Raw genomic sequence first — 8,755 nt, 5'->3', positions numbered from 1 at the left:
TATTTTGGCATCTATGTTCATCAGAGATATTGGTCTGTAGTTTACCTTTTTTTTCTGTCCTTATCAGCTTTTGGTATCAAGGTGATGTTGGCTTCATAGAAGGTGGAAGGGAGTATTCCTGTTTCTTCAATCTTATGGAAAAGCTTAAGAGGTATGGGCACTAACTGTTTCCTGAAAGTTTTGTAGAATTTGTTTGTGAAGCCGTCTGGCCCAGGACTTTTATTGTTGGGGAGATTCTTAATAATGGTTTCAATTTCTTTGTCTGTTATTGGTGCATTTAGATTTTGTAGTTCTTCTTGGTTCAGTTTTGGAAGGGCATATGTTTCTAGGAATTGTTCCATTTCTTCCATATTCTCTAGCTTGGTGGCGTATAGTTCTTCACAGAAGTTTTGCATGATTCGCATGGTGTCCTACATGAAAGCCAAGCACTCAGAGGAAGGAGGAGAAGAGCCCTGGTGCACAATGGTCAAAAAGTTGGTAGTGAGAGTGTCAAGAGCACATGAAAATTTATACTCATGTGTCAACAACTGTACAGTAATCCATTAAGGTCTCCATCAAGGAAAAATTAAATAAACATAGTAAAGACAATACTATCGTTATTTGGAGAACATAGTAAAGACAATACTATCTTTATATTTGAACATAGTAAAAAATTGAACATAGTAAAGACAATACTATCGTTATTTGGAGACATCTGTTGAAAGTTTGTAAGTAAAAGTTTAATTAATTAGTGACTTCTCAGAAGAATGGTGTAAAAATGTGAAGTGATTTGGAATATTTTAAGGTTTTGTTTTTCAAATACCTATAATTTGTCACTGTGCTCTATTTTGCATGACTTATAAGATCTTAGTGTTAATATTTTTTACTGTGGAGCTATGGAACTAAAATTTATTTTTTATACCTCAGAAACAACTAATTATTACTGTCTAAAATGTGTCATTTTGGTATAGTTAATTTCAAAAAGGAATTACCATATGAATTAATAAACTGACGAAAGCCCCTTTCGTCACAATCACAAAGTTATTCTACTATGTTAAACATAGGTATCCAAATATTTTTTATACTAAGGAAAAACTGATAAAAAACATAGGATAAGAGGGGTACAACTCCACACAGTTCCCACCACCAGAACTCTGTATCCCATCACCTCCCCCTGATAGATAGTGTTCCTCTTTTTTAACACTCTGGAAGTATGGGCCCAATATCCCAAGGTGGAATGTCTGGCTTCTGTAATTACTTCCCTGCTGAACATGGGCATTGGCAGGTCAATCCATACTCCCAGCCTTTCTCTCTCTTTCCCTAGTGGGGTGGGTACTGGGCAAGTGGGGCTCCAGGACACTTTTATTTTTTCTTTTCTTGAGCCTGTCATTTGATGTACAGGTGGATCCAACTTATTGTCTAAGGAGATGATGCCATGGCTGGAAAAAGGACCAGAAAGCTGGATCAGGGAAGAGAGTAGCTGTGTTCCTGGGATGCCAGTCTGCACTACCTTCCTTCCAAGCCCTCCCTCCCAAATTCTGCCTAACCCTGCTAAGGCTGTGGGGAGAAAGCAAGGAGCCCAGGCAAAAAGAGTGCATTAAAAAGACACATGTTTAATTTCTAGCAGGAGAGGCCACTGGTTGAAGGTACCAGGTGGCCCCACAGGAGTTTACAGTTTACACTTTATAATCTACAGTTTACATGCTTCTTTAGGGGGTACACAGAGAGTACATGATGGGGAAGGGTGCAGCTTCTTCTCTACTGATGTGGGGTCTGTAGAGTCCTCTGCCAAGTGCCGTCCTCCATGGTGCTGCTCTGGGGCAGGTGGTCGCTGAGAACTGTGGACTGTCTTGCACTGGTGCCGCCATCTTGAAGTGGAGCCTTAAGTCATGATCTGGGGAAGAGCAAGAAGGCCACATTTGGGCAGCCAAGTCTCCTCAGCAATGGGGTTTGGGGGAAGAAGAGGGAAAGTGGGATTGTCAGGCAATGGGGTGAGGACAACTTTATACTAAAGAAGACCCACCCTGGGTGACTAGCTCCTCAGCCAGTGTGCACCCCACTCTCCCTTTACTGTTGGAACCCCAGGTCCAGGTCCCCCACTCCTTTGCACAGCGGAAAATATTCCTTAAAGCTGAGCCCTGCCCACAGCACTCTCTTGCTAGAGCAGCTTCAGACAGCAGGGGAGGAAGCCCATGTGGGACAAGGATCTGAGCAGCCCCCACCTGAGCCCCCCATCAGTTCCCCCATGCTGGACCCCAGGGCTCTGCAGAGGAAGCACCAGGTACAGTGCTTGCTTCTCTGAGTCAGAGTACTGTGTCCTCAGACAGTATGACACCAGGACATAGTTACCTTCCCGCACCCTCTCAGCTACCTTCCACTATGCCCTGTGACCACACTGAGATGTTTCTAAGAAAACCTGAGATAAAGCCATGCATCCTGTCGTGCGGCAGGTTAAGCACAGGTGGCATGAAGTGAAAGGACTGGCTTAAGGATCCATGTTTGAGCCCACTGGCCCCCACCTGCAGGGGAGTCACTTCACAGGCAGTGAAGCAGGTCTGCAGGTGTCCCTCTTTCTCTCCCCCTCTCTACCTTCTCCTCGTCTCTTCATTTCTCTCTATCCTATCCAATAATGATGACAACATTAATAACTACAACAATCCAAGCACAGACAGCAAAAAGGGAATCAATCAATAAATACGTATGAAAAAGGAAACAGTAGACAAAAGAAATTAATGTCCACCTCATTGTGTGTGGGTTTCAAAGGACTCTGCTGTGCAGGTGAGAGGTCACTATGGGTGCCTTCTGGTGTGTCCCAAGATCAAACCATTGGCTGAGAAGCTCAGACAGAGGCCGGCCAGAGAAGCTTCAGGGACTAAGGTTCCAATAGGCCAGGGAGGAAATCTCAATGTTCAGGTCAAGATGCTGTGAGCACAGCATTTCTCAACTCTGTCCCCAAAGAGGTGGGTGTGGGCAAGGGCTGAGATTCACACATCCCCTTCCAAAGTTCTCAGACGTGGACACATCCCTGGTGCCTGCTCTGTGAGGAACACCCGTGTGTGATCTGGTCTTCATCCTCTCTGGTCTTGTCCAAGGTATTGATGAGAACACAGAGTGAGTAGACCTGCCCAAGGTCACACATACCCTAGACTGGACCTGCACTCCTCACTCTGCAGTGCTGCCTGGTATAGGCCTTGCTGGTTTAAAACACAATGTGCTTGTCAGTTTTAATCAAATAGAGATGGGAATGAAAACTGAAATGAAAAATAGATACCTTCCTGAGAAAACTGTGCAGTCTTCACTTGGCCCATGCTGGCTTCTCCGTGAGCTAATGGGCACCCAGGTGTCCGTGAGTCCAGATATGTGGTGTGGGCTTTCTTCCTCCTGCTGCTGCTGCCTCCCTGCTCCCTATTCTCAACCTGGGTTAAGGAAGGTCATTGGCATGTGTACTCAATCAGGCTCTGTCCTGTCGGTGGGGGGTTGCACTCCACACCTCTCAGGGCACACACTAACTCTGTGTGGAGCCTCCCAGGTGGGTGCTGGGATGCCTGCATTCAAGCCAGAGGGAAGGGACCTGGGGACAGCTCACTGCACTCACCTGGGTTGTGTTCGCCAGACTAAACTTGTGCCTTTCCCTTTCTGTCTCTGGCCAGGAGCCTCACCTACAAGTGCACAGGTGGTCCCCCAGTCTGTACTGCTCTGAATGGGGCTATGCTTAGGATCTCTGAGTTCCTCTGAGAGCAGTGTTCCCCACTGTGCTGCAACCCTGAGTGGAGCTTGGAAAGCGTTTTCTTGCGCATGTAAATTGGAATGAGTTTACACCTTTAAGTTCAGAGATAATAATGATCAGGGAATGCAGTAGGTACCTTGGTGTTGGCATTCCAGTTCCTCCTTTACTACTTCTGTAAAATGTCTGTGCTGTAGGTTGGCTGGATGGATGGATGCTGGTGATCCCAGATCAGTGGGGAGGCTTCTCTCATCCCCAGTGGCGCTGCCTCACTAGCCTTTCTCACAATGGATTAAGGAAGGTCAAAGGAATGTCTACCAGATGACAACTGTTAACCCCCTTGCTTTTCTTCCCAAAGCTGTCCCAGGGGATGCACATTGTGGGCATATTGGACCAATACCAGGGTAGCAGCCAGACTCAGAAAGGGTGGGCACCTATATTGGGTACAGCCTTAGGCTCCCTCCCACATAAAGAAGGCAGGGAGAAGAGGCCAGGAGCTTCCTCACTGCACTCACTCCTCAGGTGCTCCCTGACTCAACCTCCTCCCTCTCAGGGCCTCCAGGAGCAGGCAGGGTGTTTGGGGCCTCTTCAGTTACTCAGAGGGGTGCAGGGGCTGAACCCCTACAGAATATGGAATCAGTGACAGTTCTTGCTCTGTGTGGGAATCTCTTTGGGTCCCTCCTTTGTGTGGAGGGTTCACACTACCATAGTCGGGTGTCCATTTCTCTCTCCAGGTCTCTGTCGCATGTTGTTATATGCTCCTCTTGATTATGCTCCACTGCCTGCGCTTCTAGGAGACCCTGCTTTAGATACCACTCTTTCACTGACACATGTCCTAAATCCTATGATACCCCTGCCTCAGGCCTGCTTGTGTGGCTGCAGGTTCCTGGTGCAGGGAAATCTCACCGCATCAACAGGAAGGATTATTTCAGTGTGGTAGCATAATGGACACATGGAACTGGGACAGTGGAAGTGTGTCACTAGTGATATTAGGAAGAAACATTAGAAAACATAAATGAGATTTGAATTCTTTCATAACTGTCATCCATCTTCAAATAAATATTTCTCTTAATATGTGAAGGAAAAAGACATCTACAGATCATCATCCTAGCACCTTTAATGTTAGAGATTGAACTTGGAAGCACTTACTTTTTCCTCTCCAGCCTCAGCCAAGTCTTAACCTCCTGGGCAGTAGTTGCCATATTCCCTCATATGTAAGAGAAAGAGAGTCACCTGCATAGGACAGTCTTCATATTAGAGCTAGGAAATGACATGAAACCATTCATTAAATTATGGGAATGAATTTGCAAGTGCAGAGGGTTTTCCCATGTTCTCAAATTAATACAGTGGCTTCTTTAACTCTCTAGAAAGCCTTTCCCATTTACATTTTGACCAACTCTGTTGTTCTTAGTTCCAGAAAGTGAACGACTTTGTTTTTAGTCTCTTCATCGCAGTGTCTGTCTTTCTGTCCTCTCTCTGTTTCCATGAGGCAGGCACTCCTTGTCTATTCATCAGGTGTTACACCAGGACCAGATGAGTCCTTGGCTCTGAGGAATGGCTGCTGTGTGTTCTGACAGGGAGAGATGGGGGTGGCCATGTTGTGGAGTAGGAGGAGACAGAGAGTGAGAGGGTGACTGCAGCTGAGCAGAGAAGACAACTCAGGAGTCTGTGTGAAGGCCATACTCACTGAAAACAAACTTGATCAGAGCTAAGGACCACTTTTCTGGCTATTTCCAGAAATCTCTATGTGAGTTGAGTTAATAAATTAGAAAAATCATGAGGTGCAATAGTTAGGTACCTTCCTGTTGGCATTGTCCAATCTTCATTTCTTTCTGATGCCCTGGCTGTGGTCAAGCACATCTGAAAGCTGTTGACACCAAAGCTGTGGGGAAGCCTCTCTCACCCCTGCAGTTGCTACCTTACTGTTATGTTTGTCACCTGGGATAGAAGACATTCATAGGTGTGTTTACAATATCAGGCTTGATAATCACATGAGGTTCTTTCCCTAGAAGCAGCACCATGGGCTGAGTACTGTGCACACTATTGGTTGGATCCCTGGTGGCACACCACACTCAGCACTGTGCCCACAGCTCATACTCTGGTGTTCCTATTGGGTGCAGCTCTAAGCTTCCTCCCACATGATGAAGGTAGACTGCAGGGACCTGGGGGCTCCTCACTGCACTTGCTCCTCAGCTGCTCCTTGTCTGCACCTCCCTGCACACAGCCCCTCCAGGAGAAGGCAGGGTGTACAGAGCCTCTTTATTCACTCAGGGGGGAGCAGGGGCTGAACCCCACAGCACCCAGGTTTTCACCTTGCAGTGCCAGCTCTTTCTCTGTTGGAGAAGGTTCTCTGGTCCTCTGTTAGTAGGAAGAACTCACTCTATCAGAGTTGGGGATTCACTTCTCTCTTCCGGTCTCTTTCCAAGCTGGTATCTGCTCCTGTGGCCTGCTTTCCACTGCCTATTGTCCTAGTGACCCTCCTTCCAATGCCACTGACCCCGCTGTCAGCTGCCCTAAAGCTCATTTTCCTATTGTCCTGCCTGCTGGTACTGCCAGAGGCCCTGGGTTTGTCACCAGTGATATTAGGAAGGAAATAGTAGAAAACACGAATGAAATTTGAATTCCTAAGTTCCTTCCACACATTTTCAAAGATGTATAATTTGTCTTATGTATAAGGGAGAAAAATCTGCCCAGGCCACTGCTCTGGCACATGTGATGTCAAGGATTGAATTTGGGAGCACTTCCTGTTTTCTTCAACTCCATGCAGGACTCCACTTCCTGGCCTCCAGTTTCCATATGCTGTCATTTATAAGAAAAAAAGAGTAACCTGCATATCACAATCCTGCCAGAGCTATGAAATGACATAAAGCTGTGTATTTAACTCAATGTGTGAAAGAAGAAGTGTAAATCCAGAGGAGTTTCTCATGCTCTCAGATGAATGTAGACCCTTTCTTCACCAGCTAGGAAGGCTTAACTGTCTACACTGGTGTGTTGGACAGCCTGAAGGTGTACAACCTGCTCCTAGTTTATTCATCCCTTTCTGGCATTAGGTCATCTCTCTTTCTCTCTGTCTCTGTCTCTCTGTCTCTCTTTCTCTCAGAGGCAGGCCCTCTTTCCTCTTCCTAGGATAAGACCCCAGCTTCATAGGAGTCCTTGTCTCTTAGGAAGGCTTGGATGTATGCTCGCTGATATGCAGATAGGTTGTTGGCTGTGTTGTGAAGGAGAAGGGGTAGAGTGGGTAACTGGACCTTAGTAAAGATGATAATTCATGGGTTTGTACAGCCTTTTCCTGAATAAATCATGTATCCAACACCCTAGGCATGTTCTGCAGAGGTTGCAGCCCTCCTTGTCTCTGCCCAGAATGCTCACCGGCAAAACTCTCTATGGAGTCACTCAGGCTCTCCAGGCTGTTATAGTAGCTTCCATTAAGGGTGATTTAGCACCTGGCAGTGCAGTGTTTCCCACCGGTATTTAATTTGAGCGGAACTAGGGACCATTGTTGGGGCTAATTTTAAGTGGATCTGTGCTTATGTCAATTTTGTTTAGAGACCAAAAAGATCACAAAATGCCATAGCTACCTTCCTGTTGGAATTGTCCAATTTCCTCTCATGCTGACTTTTTCTTGTGCTGAAGGGAACCAGGATGTTGGTGACCTCACAGCTGTGGGGAGGCCTCTCTCCCACCTGCTGGTGTCTCACTGCATAATCCCCTTCTCAGCTGGGATTGAAGAAAGCCATGGGCATGTTTACCAGATCAGTGCTCATAACCTCTATTTTTTTTCCAATAAATGGTACAACTGGCTGAGGTTGTGAGAACATTGCCTTCTGCCCTGGGTGACTTGTCACACTCAGCAGTGGGCCCACAGTTTATCCTCTGGCCACTATTAGTCTGCATGGCTCAAGGCACCCTCCCACATGATGAAGGCAGAGAGAAGGGGCCTCTTGAGGTCCTCAGAGGGGTGTAGGAGCTGAGCCCTCACAGAATATGTGGCCTTCCTGCACTGCAGGCTCTTTCTCTGTGGGGTAAATTCCACTGCACCCTTTTCAGTGTGAAGAACTCACTCTACCAGAGCCAGGTGTCCACTTCTCTCTCCACATCCCTGTGGCAGCTCCTCTCTGCTCTTCTGGCTTGTCCAACAATGCCTGCTCTCTTGGAAGTCCTACTGACAGGTGCCCTTCAGCCCATGTTACCCTGGCCACTGGCCTGCTGGTGTGTTCACAGACCCAGCAAACTCAATGCAGTCAGCATGCAGAATTATTTTACTGTAGGTACCAGAATCAACCCATCTAGTAGGGAGCAGTAGCAGTGTGTCACTAGGGAAGATAGGAAGGAAATATTGGAAAAGCATAAAAGAGATTTAAATTCTTTAATAGCTGCTAGACATCTTCAAAGATTTATTACTTGTCTAATGTGATGGAGAGAGACCTACACAGACAATCCCTCTGGCACATGTGGTGTCAAGGATTGAACTTGGGAGCACTTACTTTTTGGTCGAACTCCAGCCAAGGCTCCACCTCCTGGGATGCAGTCCCATATTCTGTAATATATAAGAGAAGAAGAGGAACCTGCACATCACAGCAATCTTATCAGTGTTAGGAAGTGATATAAATGCATTCATTTAACTGAATGTGTAATAAGAGTACAAGGGCAAATACAGAGAGGCTCTTAGTTGAACACATACCCATCCCTTCCTCAATGGGAAGCCTTGACCATCTACATTTTGGGAGAAGTGTGAATGGTGACCAGAAACTGTACATCTTTGCTAGTAGTCTCTTCTTAACTGTGCTTCGTATATCTCATCTCTCTCTATTTATCTCTCTTGCTCTCTCTTTCTCTCTCAATCTCTTATCTCTCTACCAAGGACTCTTGAACTCCCTGTGTAGGTTCCAGGACCAGAGTAGGTCCTGGATCAGAAGAAGAGCTGAGTGAGTGTGTACTAATGGGGAGACTGGAGGATTGCTGTGTTGTGAGAATCAATACCTGAGTTAAAATAAAACTCAAGGTTCTATGTGAAAGCTACTTGTGAGTCAGGATCCACCCTGTCAGCTGCAT

General features: G+C 46.4%; 1 long non-coding RNA gene across 1 annotated transcript; it reads right to left on the bottom strand.

Annotated features, from left to right (window-relative positions):
- Window positions 1-3,314: 3,314 nt before the first annotated feature.
- On the bottom strand, window positions 3,315-7,407 carry LOC132536398 (uncharacterized). Its single transcript, XR_009547992.1, has 4 exons — window positions 7,282-7,407; window positions 4,853-4,936; window positions 3,575-3,638; window positions 3,315-3,395 (listed from the first exon to the last, which is right to left on the bottom strand). It is a non-coding gene; the product is annotated as an uncharacterized LOC132536398 (long non-coding RNA).
- Window positions 7,408-8,755: the final 1,348 nt, after the last annotated feature.

Source organism: Erinaceus europaeus, unplaced genomic scaffold, assembly GCF_950295315.1.
Source record: "Erinaceus europaeus unplaced genomic scaffold, mEriEur2.1 scaffold_304, whole genome shotgun sequence".
Taxonomy (NCBI): Eukaryota; Metazoa; Chordata; class Mammalia; order Eulipotyphla; family Erinaceidae; genus Erinaceus; species Erinaceus europaeus.
This window is presented reverse-complemented; position numbering and strand designations above follow the sequence as displayed.